The 19,030-nt window shown below is 42.5% G+C and overlaps 1 protein-coding gene and 1 long non-coding RNA gene across 42 annotated transcripts in view; both read right to left on the reverse strand.

The window, feature by feature from the left end:
• BBX (BBX high mobility group box domain containing) overlaps positions 1–19,030 on the reverse strand; it is a 138,441-nt gene that overhangs the window by 87,265 nt on the left and 32,146 nt on the right. The gene's annotated exons all lie outside the window — the stretch shown is intronic.
• On the reverse strand, positions 735–19,029 carry LOC310892137. The gene is made up of 3 exons (XR_014577893.1): positions 18,452–19,029; positions 18,295–18,349; positions 735–16,967 (listed from the first exon to the last, which is right to left on the reverse strand). It is a non-coding gene; the product is annotated as an uncharacterized lncRNA (long non-coding RNA).

The raw sequence follows: 19,030 nt of genomic DNA on the forward strand, positions 1-19,030 counted from the left end.
ACTCGAATGTATGGGAGCTGAAATCCACAGAATTGAAAAAACATCCTTCTTAAACTTCATTAAAGAGGAAGACGTCAATAATCGACCATTCTTCTTGGATGTCCGTTTGTTTGGGTTTTGTTTTTAAATGGTTGGGATTGGTCCTGTGCTCTAACAAGAATGTTCAGCTGCCCACTCCAGCACTATGACATTCAGAGCGTAGGATGAAGCCGTAATAGCACTTACAAGCCACGTTCTTTATTGCATCCTGAGCCATTTGTAATAAAATTACCAAGGCAGCTGGAAGTGCCCTCCTCATCTGCTAGGGAGGAGGAGGGTGGACCAGCGAGCACCAGAGCACGACACAGAAGCTCTTGGACTCCTGCTTAGAAAAGTCCTGGGCACGAAGCAAGCTTCCTGGCCTGAGTCTGATGGACACGTGAAGATATTTAGAGAACAACACTAGCAAGGGCACAGATTTCACTTTTATAACTTCGGCACCAAGATGGGAAATTTTCAGGCCTCCTATTTAGTATTCATTGTTTAAATATGTATATAAACTTATTTATTATATGTTATTTATATTACACACACACACACACACACAAATAACCTGAAAAAAAAAGAGACTGCAAAAGAAGGAAATTTAGCAGTGCAACAAATTTAGCAGTAAGCTTACCTTGTACTCTACAAAATGTCTTTTTTTTTTTTTTGGTAAGTTGTCCAGTCCTCCTCTATGCAACAGCAACCTACATGTTATAAAAAAATCAATACACTGATGTCTCATTAATTCTGCCAACAGCAGTGAGCAGGGACATTTCACCTCCAGCACAGACACACGCTCACATCCCCTTATTATTCTGAACAATACCCATTTCAAAATCTCATCTGGATTTCTTTAACTGCATACATTTGCGCTGGGTTGTCCCAAATTAAAACTTTGCGCTGCCAAACTGCTCTTCACTGTACAAAATGGAGGAGGTAGGAATGCATGAAATTGCACTAGGAGTAAATACTCTTTCCCTAGATAGGCAGTCGTGAAAGTGGCGATGGAAAACTGGCATTTTCTGACTCAGCAGACAAAGGGAGCGCTGACGGGGAGAGCTTTATTAGTTCTGAGCCCTATTACCACAGCAGAGGCGAGCTGACAGAAGTACAAGCGGACAAACAGACGGTAGCCCCGGCTCTGCGTCACCAAACCTACCGGCCAGGTTTTGTCTGCAAGACCAGTTTCCGTGCATGTGACCCATCTCCCTGTCCCCCACCCGCAACATCAGAGGCTGGCAGAAGCACAATCAGGCCCGAGCCTCACTTTTATCGAGCACGGTAAAGCCCCAAGAAGAACCCAATTAACTTCGACGTCCCAAGCTGAGTTTACCAGGACAAACAAAGAAAATTCCTATCATTCCTTGAGCTTTTGCACTCAGCCTATTCATCACAGAGACCCTACAGCTAACCTACAGCCCCCAAAGTCTCTTTAAGATGATAAAGCCAAATTCGACTCAATTCCTTAGCTGCCTGTTTCGCCTCTTCCTGGCTTTCTTCCCAAGCCAGAGACCCTCAAGACAAGTTTCTGGTTTTGCAGAGACGCTTTGCTAGAACGAGCAGACTGACAGGTGTGCAGAGCTGCTGCAGAAATCCTACGTCCGGAATAATTACCAGGCCATTTAATAAGGCAAAATAACCGCAACACTAGATGACTAGTGTTTGGGAGGACAATTTATCTTTAGAGGCTCATTTGTGCTGTGTTCAACTCACCACGATCCTTATCCCTATTCAGTTCTCTTTTAACGCCTAAAATAAATTGGAAAAGCGTGAATATGCGCTCACGACAGAAAGAAAATTAATGATAAAAATCTTCTCCATTGTTTTGTTCTGAAGTCACTTGACAGACTTTAGTATTAAAAAATTAGAACTCTTTTTACAAGAGACTGAAGATCAGTACAGTGAACAAAAAAAGAGCATTATCTCTTCTTTGTCCTACAAAACACCACTAAATACTGAGTGGTGATGCATGAGGAAAACAGGAAGTACCAAAAAATTAGTAAAATTCCCCTCATTCAACAAAATCTTGAAGAAAAAAAAATAGCGCAGCAAAATACTCCTTGGTACTGAAATACCTCTCCTATATTGAAGCTATCAGTTTCAAAAATCAGCTAGAGTGGCTGCTTCTAATTTTACTCCTTGTGATCAAGCAAATTATAAAAGACAGTCTGAATAATGGGCCCAAAGAGTAAATACATATACATACACCTGCATTATGAAATTAGTTGCCCTGACATGCTGTTCCAGCATCAGTCAGCCTTCTAGCCTCTTATTTTCTATTTCTATTTGTATAAAAATAAATACCTTAGAAACTTTGCCCTTACAGTTACCTTCCAGTTTTATTGGATAGCCTTCTTACAGCAGCCATTAAGTGGGGGAAAAAAACCAAAAATCCTGAAAAACTTCAGTGCTAGGCAATCTGCTAATCTGGAAAAGCACAGAAACAAGAGACAGAAATTGCAGGAATAATAATTCTTCCAAGTTAGTTTGGACAAGACTTATTTTTCTCGAGTCGTACATTTACCCACGTTGTTGTCTATATTTAAAAGGCAGTGTGCATACCCTACATCAGGCTCTCTTTTAAAATCAGTAGCTATACACATCAAGAGCAGCAGGATAAATCCACCTACAGAAAAGCTACAACCAAGGTAAATGGCAGGAAGAGAAAATGATCCTTTTCCAAACATATTCCAGAATATCAACTCTGACAAAGCCAATGGTCTCTACTAAAGAATACCACCTGAATTCACTTCTGGTCCAAACTAATTTCAACAAAAGTAGGGAACCTCACAGGAAGACTGCCTTCTTTGCAACCTCCCCCATTCCCCCATGTCAGATTTAGTCTCAAAATGGGAGGCAGTGCCTTTTAATTAAAGAAATAAAGATATTCCAAGTATGACGACAAGTCCACAAAGGTATATTTTAAAAGACAACATTTTTATAACAAAGTAGTTTTTTTCCCTCCAAGTTTACAAAAATCCTACTTGTTCTTCCTTTTCCATCTCAACAATACAGACTTGAAACCACATCATGGTGCCAAGTTTTACACAAAGATTACATGAACTTGCTATAAATTTACTTATATGCTACACTCCGTGTTCTCCGATAATTTTCATCCAATTGCACCTTCAGTGACATTTTCAACCCCCTTCTTCCTCTTCAAGTCAATTGAAACTACGTAGAAGAGGTAACTACAGCTCAATTTTCCAGGCAGCCTCCACACAAATATGGGTACAACAAAAAGCAGGTGTGCTGGGACTGGAGCGTCATCTCACTGTGGATAAAGAGAAACTTCGCTTGCAGGAAGCCTGGTACTTAGGGTCTCATGGATTTCCTGAAAGAATTTCTACTTGTATCCGTGAAAATGGATCTTTCTGGGTGATGGTCAGTGGCAGTGCCCATCCCTTTGTGGAACAATCTGTACGGAGAAAAACTTCTTCAAGATGGTTTACACTTTCAATAGGTACCACTCGACAGTATTCCTCAAATTCTGGATTGTAATTAGGAAGTTTGTTAAGTTTAGTGCTGCTGGTCATAATTGTCTTTTCCTGGAAAAATCAGGAGGCCATGTAAGACTGGACACAGCACTGGGGGTACTGAGAGATGTTGTCTATTCTAGTATCTAGCTGCCATCCCTGAACCTCCATCCCATTCCAGCTTTTTGGAAAACAAGGGTAACTAAACCACTGACATTCTCTCTGAAAAGTCCCAGTAATGCAGCAATAATGAGCATTAGGTGTCAGCTAGGGATTGTTATTCTCCACTGCCAAATCATATTTTTGTGTATTGTACAAGAGAAAGTGGCTTTAAATCCACTGCAGGAATGGCCTTTTATGATGTAATTAAATTAAGTAAAAGGATTAGTTGTCCAAAATTAGTTCCACCACAACAGTCAGTTACAAATCACTTGGAAAACAACTCAAACTTGCAAAGGATGATTTTTTTTTCTTAAGAAATGATGATGTCTTGGATTCTTAATTGCTTTGTGCATTCAGAGATGTAAGTATTTCTGTGATTGCAGAAATACATAAAACATCTATATGAGTACTTCTCCCCCTCCTCATAAAAGGCATTTTTACAGGCACCAGAGCTGTTCCTTAAACAACACTATCAACCAAATAAAAGGCTGACAGAGAATTGAAGCAACCTGAGTGGGCTCGAGACAACGTTATCCTCCATGCATAGCAGACACAGACCAGCTCAGCCCCTACCACCCATCAGTTCTGCACCTCTTCCTTAACACGTCTTCCATCACCGCGAGCATCCCCAGTGTATTAAAGAAAGCTACCCAGGGTAATCATGACTGCCTTGGGAGACTGATGCAGTGTCATGACAACGCAAAGTAATTATGCCTTTTTAATAAACATCAGAAGGGCTACTTTTTTAAACCCTATGAAGCAGTACTTTTATCCCAATGTTGCCTGTTCAGTAAAGATTTCAATACGCTGGCACAGAGTTAAGCTACTCAGGATGGGGTTCTGTTGCCTAAGTCAGCCTCCAGTGCTATGAGAAGCGATGGAGACACCGCCAGGGACTGGCAGATGTGCCAGTGGGCCGCAGAAGACACCCACCCTTCTGGAGCAGTAGCTGGAGGCCAGGCAGCCCATCTGGATGGCCAATCCATAGGGTGGCGTAAATTTTCCTGCCCCCAGGCTTTGCAGCGGTGTTTTTATACCCACCTCCCAGTTCTGCAGTCACCAACTCATGAGCATTTACATTTGGGCTTCCTTTCAAGCACACAAGTAATCCCTGAGGTCAACATAAGGGAGGTTTGGTGGAAGAGTTATGCCTAAACGTAAAAATCCTCCAGATCAAGATTTAAGAGCCGTGGCCTTTGAGCCCTCACTCATCACAGCTCTCCTGTTGACCTTGTGAAACACTGGCGAGATCAGCTACATGCAGAAGTGCTAGCAGTCACAGGAGCTGAAATTTGTTTGCAGCATGTGACTTTCAGCCAAAGGTACAAACCCATAATTATTACAATAAAAAGGATAAAGACAATGGGATGAAGAACAGATTCATTTATAGTCTTGAAAAAATATCCGGAAAGACAGCTTTATGTTCTGCCACTGCCTCCTATTTGAAGGCAGAAAGGCAGGAAAATCTGCAATAAAAACTCTTGATTTCACAGAGGCTACCCCAGAAGAGGAGAGTCATAGGGGAGCACAGTGCGCTCGATATTTTTGCATCTTGGTGCATAGCCAAGACATACACAGAAGCCAAAATAGAGCATGCTAGGGACGAGCTCCTGAACAGCTCCAAACTGCACCACCAGGGACTACCTCCGCTCTACGCTGCGCTCCTGGGCCAAGCAGAGGCGATAATTTATTGTACAGCTGGAGGGATTGTTACACCTTAAAGAGCTGATCGATTAGTTTTTCTTTAGAGGTAGGCACATGAAACTTTCACTAAAGCAGATGGACCTGCATGCTTATGCCAGGCTTTGCCATGAGGGTTATTTGGTGATTTTATACCAAAGAACTCAATTTCTGTCCTACGAAGATGCAGTAGTATCCAAATCCTTTTCCCAACAGCCCTTTATAAAGTTACCGTGTGTTCTGAGGACATCACATGTCGATGCACTTGTATCACCTCATAATTAGCTGTAATTACTATATGATGGTTTCCAGACTTAAGCACAGTTAACCATTAACCTGTGTTTGCAGACTGTATTTGCTGAACAGCATGCCGTGTTCCTTCATTCCCCAAAGCTATGTCATCGTTCAGTGACAGACCTTATCAGAGTGGCCAACTAAAACAGTTTTTGTGGGGGTGAGGGGAAAAGGCCACAGATATCTAGTTATTACTTATATGTATTGTTATATGTATTAATCAAACATGACAGTTTTCTCTAAAAGCTTGTCAAGAAACAAAACAAACGAAGACGGGTACTGCTAGCTTTCATGCTTTCTGAATAAAACATTCAAATATCCAATGCCATTCTTTGTGCATATAGAAGGCTAAGAAAAAGGGGAATCAAAACAACTCAAACTCCCAGTTAAGATTTCCTTACTGTGCCTAATCTGTATATGTACACATCTGTAAGGGGGGAATAAAAGATGTACTTTGAGTCTCCACCATAGCATAACCGTAATTTAGTTGTTCCTTCCATAACAATGAATACATTGTTAACTCTTCCATCGGCAGGTTTGTAAAGCATTTGGAGTAAGATTCAGCTGTTGTGAAAAAATACAATATAAAGAATACTGTACTCAGTATCTATTAACCATTCTAGCAATAAAGATAATCAACAGAATGCCAAGGATGACAGAAGTTTTGTACACAGAAGAATGTTATGCTTCTTGAACCTTTTTTTTTTTTAAAGGAATAATACTTTTTGTTTGTGCAATCACATCTGTGGGACTTGCCCTGCGTTACGTTAGAAATTGAGGTGTTACAGATCTCTGCCAACTTTAAGGAAAGTGCTTGATACACAAATATACCATGAGATAAACTGAAATAATCTGTCAATCACTCACGTAATGGCTATTATATTCAGAGAAGCATCAAGTACTGTATTTGTATCAAGTACTGCATTTGAAGATTGCTTTGCTGCTCCTTTTCATTTGCTGGGGAAAAAACAAGAAGGATTTAGAAATTCAAGGCACTTGTCACCCGCCTGCCATCAGTATTCCACTTCAACACAGGACCTGTGGCAGCCTACCTCAGGCTGCAAGAGCCGTGCTGCAAACTATTCACCTCTCTGGAAACTAAACCTATGACTTTAAACCTATGACTTCCAGCTGCTGCCACAGCAACTGAGCCTGAGAAAGACCGCTGGCTGCCAGCTTGGCCAGCGTGAGGAGTTCCTCTGAGGTCTCCAGCGCTACCTTCTGCTGAAGTCCCAGCTGGGGAACCAAGCTTTGTCAGAGACAGACTCATCCTCCTCTCGCTGCTCATGCAAGCAGCGAATGCGTCATCTTGTCCAGCAAGCTGCGCTGGCACGACACACGAAACAGATTGTTCGGTGGCACGTTACCTGGAAATGCTACGTTGGGGTGGAGCCAGACTGAGATTATGAATGACTTCAAGGGATTTGTCAATAAAACCATGAAATTAGCTCCGCTACCATGCTAAAATGAGGTATTATTAGTGCTAACAGCAGCTATATAAATATTCCAGCGCTTTTCTAGCAGGTTTCCTGTTCTGAAGGTCAGGAAGTGTACGGAAAACGGAAGGAGTTTGGTCACCCTGGTTGGGAGGACTTCTGATGCAGCCTCGGGTGGTCTAGGCAGTAGCTACACAATGTACTGGAACAGGCTTTCACGCCAAATCCAATCCTCAGCAGTACAAAAAGCATTCATCCTAAAGCAGCTTTGGGAAGATGAGGAAATCTAATCCTAGAGGGAACCCCCATGCCCATGTACAATAGAAATCCCACCCACACCAAAACAATTTTCTGGATGAACATCAAAGAGCATACACACTTCAGGTCGAATGCTAAAATTACTCGACTCAGACCTGTGTCAATATTGGCACTGGGAAATGAAACCAGGCTTCCAAAACTGATGCTAGGAAAGACTCCACTTGTCAGAAACTTCATGAAAGCACTTATGTAACGTTACTTGCACATTGCTGATGGTGGTATAGGTACAGACCTTTATAAGATAGTTATGACATGAAAATATTCCATTTTTTTGCAGGACTAATTAAAAGTTTTAAGAGCTTTTCTTTCAAGATACCCTCAGTTGACAGTTATCTCCTCCAACACATAAGTGTAAGAGGCAAACTTCTACCAGGACATTTGCAAAAAACATCTCCAACTGGATTTCAAGTCTACAATCAAATCTTACTTCATAATGTTCATATTTGAGGGGAAACTATTGCAAGTGCGTAGGAAACATGACATTTTACTTCCTAATCCTAAATCCAGCAACTGGTGTAAGTAAAACTACCATGCAACAGCATCTTAAAGTTCTCCCCCTCATTCAAAATGAGGAGTTTTGCAGACTTGAGAGGAGGTTATTTCCCTTGGTTTTGTTCCTAATAAACAATGCAGTTGTCATTATCTGTCTCAGCTCGGTCACTTGGCGCTTGCTGCCCGGGGGCCTTGCATAAGGGGACTGCACGTCACTTTACTTCCAGTACCCGCTTACGAAGTACAACAACTGAACACAGTGAAGATTTACCATAGGCAGGGTTTAACCGAAGAAATACCCGAATTTCTTGCTGTTCCATCACCACGTACTGGTGGATGACGAGGAAGGAGGAGAGGCAAGCACAGGGCGCCCCGCCAGCTGAAGGCCTGCAGGGGGGAGGCAGCCCCCGCCCCAGCCCTGTCCCTGGGCCATCAGCGCCGCAGACTGGCTCAGCTCTGCCGCTGGGCAGAGGACGCCCAACACGAAATGCATCGCCGGCACTCCTGCTGCCCGGCTCGTTCCTGAAGTGCCAGATGCCCTGGCAGCCGATAACCTGTGCACATCCCAGCACGTCATTCGGGGCCGAGGGGAATTAGAAGAGGGATCTGGCAGAGGCCAGGGGAGATACGAATGGCACACGTGTACACACATGAATGCCTCTCCCCTCACATAGCTCTAAATAAAATTAAGCCGCTCATGTCATTTCCACTGCCAGATTAGCTCAAGCATGTTAAATTCCCAATTCATCTCATTCACCTCACTTTCATCCATACTACATGCTGCCTTCTATTCATGTCCACGATGATCACTGACAGCAGCAGAAAAAGTAGCGTAAATCCAGCAACAAAACACTCAGGAGTGAGAAGTTAATGGGAACTACAGAACTACCTTTTTTCCCTCTTTTTTTCTTTCTTTTTAAATTTTACTAGTATGATATTAACATGCTACAGCATAATTACTTAACCATTTTATTTCTTTTGCTGCACGTAAGAGATTAAAGCACTGAATTCACCCAAACCAAGTCAGCTTAGTTAAGCAGGTGAAGGAACGGTTGGTTTGGTGGTCAGCTTCTTCCCTAGCCAGGAACCAGAACCCTTCCCCCTGACCTTTCAATTAAGCCAAACAAGGAATCTCCTTAGAACTACGGCTTTTAAGTAAAATGGACAAAAATAAGGAAATCTCAAAGCAAATCAAACAGATCATTCAGTGTAACAAATAAAACAGTAGAGCAACAGCAAAAAGGATGGTAGGGATATAAGCAAACGCCAAAAACTCGTTTCCTTATTCCAATATTTCTCTTCAGTTTTAATTACAAATCTTTCACTCAGTTTTCAATTATGGGTCATGCAGTTTCCCTTTAGACAAGTATGAAATTGTTATAGCACGATAGCAAGGCGTTTAAATGTACAGATCCCAAAGTACGGGGTCTTGGGACAGAAAACAAGGCAGGCAGGAAGGGAAGGATGTCTACGTCTATATGCCTATATATGCATACTTTGAGAGTAAGAAGTAGAGGGGATGTTTGCCTGTATATAAAGAAGTACATGTATGCATGTAGGACATGTACATACCTAGAAAGTAACTGAAAATGCCATATAACTGCTGCTTTTATACCGCGTCATTGTGACACATCCAAAGAATAACCCCCCATCCCAAAACCAGCAGACAAACATAACCCTCGACATAACCATATTGGTTTGTGCAAAGAAAAATCTATTCCTGGTTTGCAAAAACTCAATTTAATCCAGCATTGCATTTTTGGAAGCTAATTCAGGAGGTGTTTGGGGCTTATTAGCAGGTCGTAAGTATCTAAGAGAAGAAAGGGAAGACTTTTGCTGTAGAAAATTTCTGAACATGGTAGAAGTGAAAGGGTTGGTACTCCTGGCCCTTTCTAGAGGGTAACTAAGCTAATTACACATTAAGAATGCATAAAACCAGGACAATCCTTACAACAAACACTAAAGCTCTCACACATTATGACTTTAAAGAACAATATAAAGTCTTCACAGATCAAGAGATAAGTCAGTTTTATCTCTACAGGACTCTTGGCTGGAAAGAAATATGGAAGACATGAAAAATAACCAGTTGTACACAATGTATTTTATCCTGCACATACTTTGCAGCATGAACTGGCGGTATTTAATGGCAACTAATAATTCGTTATTACACCTCAGAAACAAAAGTGGATATTGGAGAAACACATGGAACAAGAGCAATATTACTTCATCATCTAATTATCTTGATAAAGTGACTATACGCTTCATAGAGACATCAGCAAAACATGTTTATGGAACTGAAGAATCCCTCAGGCTGTCTCTAGATGACAGGAAGATTATTCAATCCTGGACACTGTAGGGTGTGTGGACCTTCTGAGTATGCAGAGAAATCTGAACGGAGTTTGTGGAAACTGCCTGGGCCTAAATTTCAATATAGTTTGTTTCATGGTGTTTGTTTTCTTCCCTCTCAAGTCTAGCTAGTTTCATTCATCCATTTGGAAGGTGCAAGGAAGGGGCAAAGATGGTTATGCAGTGCCGTTGCTGTTTTAGACTTTTTTTTTTCTTGAAAGCTTGCAAAATAAAGAGTTGTAACAGGCACAGCTTGACTTAGAATCAGATATCAATTGCAGTCTAGTTAAGAAATTATATACCTTGTAACATTAGCTTCTTCATGTTTTCCTTGTCTTAAGAAACCTACCCTGACCTCAGCAAGGTCTGGAACTTTGTTTTCCAAATCCTGTCAAAGTACCTAACAACAAACCCCACAAATTAGTGCATTTTAGAGGTAACCACTTCAACTCAAACTTACAAAAAAAAAAAACACCACAACAACAACATAACATGTTAATGCTTCCTTCAGTTGAGAGATGCATAATCCCTTTATTTTGGTGCCTCTCATTCAGCCTAGACCCAGCAGAGCCCCCTCCTCAGAGCCCCAGCTCTCCAGCTCCGCAGCATTTTGCAGCTCACCTACCAGCGGGCCGAAGGAGTCATCTAGTGGCCATGAGGACTTCCTGCAGCCTCCCCAGCCCCGCCACTCGGGATCGGGGCGCACAACGTTTCTGAACCCTGAAAACCAGCGCAGCACTGGCTGCAGTCCTCTGGTGGGGCTGCATCTGGAGGTCCGGTGGTTCAGCAGCCATGCGTTCCCAGCAGCCATTTTCACGACGTGCTGTGCTCATGCTCCCTATTGTGCTTTAACCATCAATTACCCCACTTTTGACCAACGTCAAGGCCAGATTTAGGTTCTCTGTTTCATGAACACACTTGGGAGCAGATGCGGCTGCATTGCTTCTAACTAGTATGTAGCCTGTTGTCCTTCTTTGAGCAAGTAAGTGGTGGAAAGCAAACGCATTTTCGAAATAATGCAGCTACACATGCTAAGCATCAATTTACTTAGCGGTCTTTACCACTGATTAACGAGCAGAACAGCAGAGCAAGCTAACTCACCTTCCCCAGCTCTGATCCCTGCTCTACCACAAATCCATTGCACTGGTTTGGACGAAGCACTTAAGTGTTTAAGCAAGGCTTCTCATCACGGAAGAACTATCTGCAAATAACATGCAACGCTGAGAAAGAACCGCGACACATGAAACAAGTATTTAGTGCACGATTTTAAATAGCACTTTGATAAACAGTATAAATACGTACACAAATCTTATTGTTAAACTCCATAAAAACTTGTAATGCTTTATAAATTCTCTATTCAACAGCTCCAGAAATATTTAGGGTAGTGTAATTTCTCTAGAAAACTTTCAATATTCATCCCTAAAATGGTGATCATAACCACATTAGAAATGAAAAAGTGAAAAGATCAGCACATCCATCCTGGTTTTTCAGATAAATATTTTAGTTTGAAACAAACCAGGATTCCAACCAATTTTGGTTACTCCGTATTTATCTTTGTCACCCGTCCTGTGACAGAATCGCAGGCACTTGATCAAAGTGCAAGCTCGTCTGAAATTTCTCCTTGTTTCTGGAAGTCACTTTGCAGCAAAATTAATGCCATGCTCTGGAAGAAAGTGTTGCTGCTCTTCTTTCAGAGAGAGTAGAGGAAGACTGAAGTTTGCTATTTCCATCTTTTCAATTTAAATTCTTGCACCCTTGCTCAGAGATGAACCTAACGCAGTGAACATCATGCACTGAATACCCTCCACACCATTTTCTAACACACACCTGACTCATGCATTTGCTGTCCTACAGCTTACTCTCTGCAGCCACAGCCCCACCCCGGGAATCAGGAAATAGGGCTTCTTCGGGCCTCTCCTGGACAAGCCAAAGGGCTCCCTGAAGTTCATGCTCAACCTCCCTGTGACTCACAGCCTCATTCACCTCAGTCCAAAAGGTGTCACCCAGCTTTTTCCATCAACCATATACATCCCTTGGGTAGTTCAAGTGAAAAGCGCTGTGAAAAGCGCAAGTTACCTTTCCAGTATTGTAAAGGAGCTCTGACCTATTTCAAACTGCAGCTGATGGCAGAAAACTGCCGTGCACAACTATACCAACAGATGAATAACAAGAACAAGCCTTGCAAGCCTTATTGTCAAGAGTTGAAGAGAAGCTTCCTTCAAAACAAGCAGCAGCTATGTAATGTTTAAAGCCAGTGTATTTAGCTCAGCCTCTCTCTGATCTCTGCAGGTGACACTTCCATCTCGCTTGTTCATGGGTCTAGCAAATTCAGTGCTGGTCAGATCTGCTGTACGGAGGGGACCTGGAGGAGAAAAGCAGGATCTAACACACTTTTCTGTCTGTAAGGTGGGGATGCCTCGCCTTAGTAGGTCAGAAATCACCGTGAGCTGGTTCTTGGCACTCACTGCTCTGGGGATGAGTCACGGCAGCATCTGGACGTTAGAGGACAATTCTGCAACCTAGATCTACTATTCTACTTTTTAGACAGACATGATTTGTATTGTCAATAAAGATAACACTGTCATTCTGCAGTCTTAATTGGCCATCACCATACGAAGGATAAGGCTGCTCTTATCTGTAAGACTACTACACAAATTTAACCCATTCTATTTTTATTTCTTAACTTTGCTCACATACTTTACATGCAAGATCTCTTTTGCATGAGCAATGGATGAATGGGTTCACTGCTGGTATAAAACATGCCAAAAAATTTCACTGTAAGTCTACAAGTAGACCTATGATGCATAGCATCTTAGGCCAAATCACATTCCTGCCTCACAACATAGATTGAACTGTGCAAAGTGAGCAGCACCAGTCATTCAAGCCCACTTTGTCCTATTTTTACAAAGAGATGCATATGCATTATTGTATGCGAATACACACACATACTTATACGTATACACGTGTTTGTATATATGCACATCCATCCACATTTTTTTTTTTTTTTGCAGGCACACGTTAAAATAAACAATTACAGAAAAGAAAATACCACACTGTAGGCTGGTTTGCAAAGTAGCCATGCAGAAGGAAAGTAACACTGGCAGACTGTAATAAAAAGACAAACCGCAGAAATAATGCCACAGCCACTCTTCAAGCACCTGCATACCTTTGCGCATGGAAATTAAAGTGTGAAGCTCTTTCTGGAGCTTCTACTACTTCTTCACGTGCTGACCAGTGAAAGCACGGCTGCATTTGGACAGCACTGCAAGTACCTCGGTTAGCAGACTTCCTTTTGATGGAAGGTTTGTTATATTGATCACTCCAAAAGACCACCAAGATCTGTCTTTCTTGAAGGTCCTCCCACAGACTACCTGGGAGCTTTGGTTAGCAGAGTAGCTGTCTCCCCTGTTCAGAGGTGTTTCACACAGGGAGCATATTATACTCATATATTCATCCAGAGACAATACAATGTTCCCAAATTATTTCCAGGTATGATTCAAGGAGGTTGACAACCTTAAAACAAACACATCATGGACCAAAGCCTAAGCATCTCAAGACAGGCCCTCATTATGTCTTAGCTACTCAGCAGCAGAAATCAGCTAAACAATATCAGTCAACAGATGTCTTTCTCTAAGGGCACTGCCCTGATATCATTCCACAGCTTGCTGACCTCCAGGACAAGCTGAAATACCTCTCTCAGAACTGCTAGCTGCAAAGGATTTATCTGCTTTATATACATTTGTCAACCCATAGTGCAGGAAATTTAATCAGAAGCAACACAGCAAATTACTGATAATATTTAAAATATATTCACTTATTCTGAAAACTCAGCTGCAAAGCAGCTCTTCTCCTCTGCCTCACCAGCACTTTACCAATGTATTGATTCACATTCTTTGCCTCAATAGGCATCTGCCAGACAGGGGATGTCCGTACTTGCAGCAAACGTTTCCAGGTGGAGATTCAAAAATCACAAAGCTTAGCGGAAATTGTCAAACAGGCAAAAGGAGTGCTGGACATTCGCTGAAAGCCCAGCATTTAATTCAGAAAGTCTCTACCAGTGTCTTACACACTTCAAATAAACGATGGACAATGGAAGAGTGGGGAAGGCATCCGCTGTGTTGTAGAAACTTTGATTTATTTTTCAAATGGAGCCTGGCTACCTGGCTGCCTTCTTGCAACCTTAAAGGGGGAAGAAATAGCTTAAGCCTACTAACTCTGTATTGGCCTTGACAAAATAAGAACCTACTTTCTGAGCAAGTTCCACCACCACTGGAGGTGTTACTGGTGACTGCGATTTTTGTCAGTGCACATAGGCCCAGATGGAATCAGCTCACCTTTTTTACCTGAGCAACTGCCAGGCACCTACACAGCTGATTCCTATTGCGGGAGTTACTCCATGTACCAACGAGCAAGGAGCACCATCAGTTACACCAAGCAAGTCACTTAGCAGAGTGTGGAACACTTAGCTACATTACTATCACTTTAAGCTCTAAAAACATGCATTCTTGTAGCCAGCTGGGAACAGGAAAACTCAATTAAATTACATTCACTTCTCTTACAGACAGTTTCACTTTTGAATTGCTAGTCTGGGAAACAAATGTTTTGCTTGAACATCTGCATAAAGGCACCACTTCAATTTTATGGTATCAGGAGGTTAAAATATTTTCAAAAACATTTCACATTAGAATAACTACGTAACAGATGAAATGGGAGGGATCCATTTTGAGCATCTCTGTTCTGCAGTTGATCCTGCTCATCTTTAGTTCAAAATGCACACAATTGTTCTGGCAGAATATTCTGGGGCTGCTTTTGGAAAAGAAAAAAAAAAGAACCTTTCCCATTTCCCTCCTAATCAAGTTTCACATCCAAAACCCCTCAACTCAGATGCTGCCAGGGTCTCACCTCAGGTTAGCTGGCTGAAAGATACAACCAAACCAAACTGACAACTGTTTATGTAGTCCTTGAAATCCTTCTGGTTTTACAAAAGCCCACTGAATTTCCTGCTGCGCAAACTTGATACAAATATTTAAATAAGTTTCCTTTCTCATCCTGAAACTATCATTCCTTTTGTTCCTCTCCCGCAAACACAGTTTTTGTTTTGTGTGAAGTTTTCATTGGACGGCATCTTTTTGTTGCTTAAGATACTCTGAAATATTCGAAAACCCGTGAGGAGCCAATGCGTCGCATTTTGCTGTGGGCTTTCAGTTTACTTTGGTAGGGCAACTGAGGGAGTTGAGATGATATTTCCAACTCCTAATTCTACTATCTGAGCAACTTCCAACCAAAACAAACACCAATCCTTTAATCCCTTGTCAAAATCCACGAGCACGGATTCCTGTACTTGCATGGAGTCTCACGGAGGGCAACAAGGCGCCGAACAAACGCACGGGTCTACACGAGCGAATCTCAAAATAGGATCTTTATCTGGGGATGTAACATCCAACTACCCCAGCCAAAACACAGCCCCAGGGAACTCACATAGAAATATTTGTTGCTGCTTTTCGCCAGCACCTAACACGCATAACAAAAGCCTGAAAACCACTAACTAAAACTTCCTGAACTCCACCAGTCACATACAAGCAACAATCACCCCGCTATTTAAAAACAAACAAACAAAAAATTGAAGTACCAGCCACCGACATATACTCTTCTTACAGGCCTGCAGAAGAGAAACTACTTTCTCCTTTAGAGATGCTCTGCCACCAAAGTTTCAGAGTAACTGATTGCGTAAGTGATTTACAGCAACCCTGTGCACTCTGGACTTAAAAAAAATTAACCAGCACCTTGAATCTGTAGTAAAGTGGTATATTCTGCATCCAGACTGAGCCACCTTGCTAAACTCACCTGTTAACACACTCACTGAAAGTCTCGTGCGATTTTCAAGCACAGCACACTATGCTGGGTCACACAAAGGAAAGCTCTGCAAGGCAGCACCTACTTCAGAAAGGGTCATGGGAGAAAGATAAAAGCAACATCACAACTACGACGTTATCATCGGCATCAGTAACTAGCTGATGCTATCTAGACTGGAAACTATCCAGACTGCAAAAACTCTGTTTAAAAGATGCACACATATCCCCATCAAAAACAAATATTGACAACAGCGGTCCATTTCTGGGGATACGTCCTTCTTCTCTTCCATTTTAACTGAGCCTGCACTTCATGCTCCAGCATAACAAGCAGTTAAGCTAGCATAAGCCAACTCTGTAGGCAAAAGCAATCCTGTCCCTTGCCTTGCTTCTACTCCCCGCACTCCTGGACCCCTTTATTTGGGGGACAAGGAAGCTGTTCATACAATGTGCCGTGAATCAGACTGGAGAACGGATCCATCTGATAGTGGTCAGTTCTATCTTCAGTGGAACGAAAAAGTTAAGCTAGCAAACCCCACTGATATTAACTATGATCATTCCTCCAGCCCAGTTCATTACACAACTGCAGAAACACTAGCATGGCCCCACGGGGTAGCGTGCAAGCAGCTGAAGCTGGGACGGCTTCTTTCAGCGACAGTGCTGCCATTAGACGTGGTGTTCCACTATTACCTCCATCGAATTCAGGTGTGGGTGTTTCACTATTACCTCTGTCAAATTATCCTTATTCACTTCTTTGCCGGAGAGCTGTAGTTAAATAACTTATTGCGTCTTCCATCTGTTGAAGATGGGGTCAGCATTACACAGGTAGTGAGTGAACTGGAGGTGAAAAAAGACTCTGGCAACTATACCCCTCACTCTTCTCTTCATGCCTACAAACAGAGAGCACTCATTAATTAACACCTTTTCAATCTCTCCTACAAGGAGGGGTCGAACTTGCAGACAGAACATCTCGTGCCCCTCCAGCTCACTCCAAAATAAAGCAACAAATGTTCACAAGCTAACAGAAGACCAGCTTGCCAAAACGCAATAGAAGCAGCAAATGCTTTGACCCTACCCATGGGCCAGGCTGGCAAACCAGCTACAGGCACTGGGGCCTTGGCTCTGCTGATACAGACTGAAATTTTTACAGCAGCCTCCTATGAGTTAGAACAACAGTTCTGAAAATAACTGAAAGTAAGTCCAAAATGAGCGAAACAGCACTGCAGTCCAGCAGCTGCTAGGCTTGATGCTTGACATCACATGCCTGTGTTCTCAGAGCTGCAGCCTGTCTGTGTGGGCAAAAAGCAAGTAAAAAGAAGGTAACTTCGGCAAGTAAGAGCTGGGTACCTGGGCCCAAAAGGAAATGGACTTGCACCTATAGGACAAGCACATTTTCCACATTTCTTGTGGAAACATTAGCATTTTGACCATATGGATATTCTGAACTATCATCTCTGGAGTTGACACACTGAGACAAATGGGGGCACATCATCTTTCTAACACCCTGACAGCGCGTCAGGCGCCTTTAACCACGGTTTTATCCCTCCGAGCGACAACATAACACAAGGTTAATTTCTTGAGCACAAGTCTCTAGCAAGAAGTGCGTTTAGAAGCTCTGATTTACAGAATGCACAGAGGCAAAAACACATAGTGTAGCATCCCCAGCGCCTGAAACCAAACAAGATGCAGGGCCACACATGACTGGAAATTTTTATCATTACTTCCTATAATGCTCCTCCCCCAGCGGTGGCCACCGACTGGACAGCGAATGCAGTCTGTTTTTCCTCTGACCGTACACAGTTACCTACAGAGCTGTAATGTTACAAGACATGAGCGTGGCCCAGTAACACTCCAGCAAAATATGCTCCTATCTGTCCTGATAAAAGACCATATTTGTTTCACTTCATGGCGAAACCAGTGCAGTAAACTTGGTTTCACAGAGAACTGCGATGCCTGGGGTATGCTCCGGCCAGGATCTAGAGTGCAAGCAATCCTGAACAGGCCTCAGAGCCTGGGACACGTCCTCCAAGATCCTGAGCAAGGCCCTTCATTTCTTCCTATTCTCCCTGGTCACCCGTTCATCTGACCGGTAACGTGCGCTAACAAAGAGAAGGCAAATGAAGGATGCCACAATGCAAAATAAACAGCAGAGTGTCACCAGCTACGGACTACTGATTTCAGAGCTACATTAGAAGGGATACAGAGAACCACGCTCACCTGTTTAAAAAGCTGAAAGTTGGTTAATGAACCTGTGATGTTTACATTGTCCACTCTATAGAGAAAAATGTAATACAAAAATAATGAAAAGTAAAAGCAACAATGGAAAAAGCTTTTTTTAAAACAAACAAACAAACAAAAAAACCACATAAGTTACCCATTTTTTAGCTGAGATATTCTTCCAAGCACTCTACTTTCTCTCAACCAACCTGGCTTCCCCCTGTGAGATGCTTGGCAACTGTAAAAAATATATTTTTAAATTTTTTGTTTTGTTTTTCCTACCTGTAACTTTATTTCCACACATTACATGATTTGTGTCATTACTTCACGCATATCACATGATTCTAGATCCGCAGTCACAATTAAAAGGCTGTAAAGTCTCTTTCTGGCATTATTCAACCCATCTGAAAGTTGTGAAAGTACCTGAGCGCCTCTGTCGTAAGTCATTCGGAGTGAACTTTACCTTCATCGCCTGTCCTTTACGGCTACATTTGTCACATTTATCTACGCTTTTCAGTGAAAGAAAAACAAGTTTACACACTGTAAACTTTTATTGACCACAGTCCTTTGCTGCAGCGAGACCCATCATTTCCTGAAGGCGCTCTGTCACGACACGAGCAGGAGCCGAAGCATCTCGGCGGGGAGCACAAGGCGGCGGCCGCTCGCTCCTCGGGTGGTGCCTGGCTCCCGGAGCCAGCTCCAGCGACCCCAGCGCCCACGCCACGCGAGGCTGGCA

Source organism: Anser anser (assembly GCF_964211835.1).
Source record: "Anser anser genome assembly, chromosome: 1".
NCBI lineage: Eukaryota > Metazoa > Chordata > Aves > Anseriformes > Anatidae > Anser > Anser anser.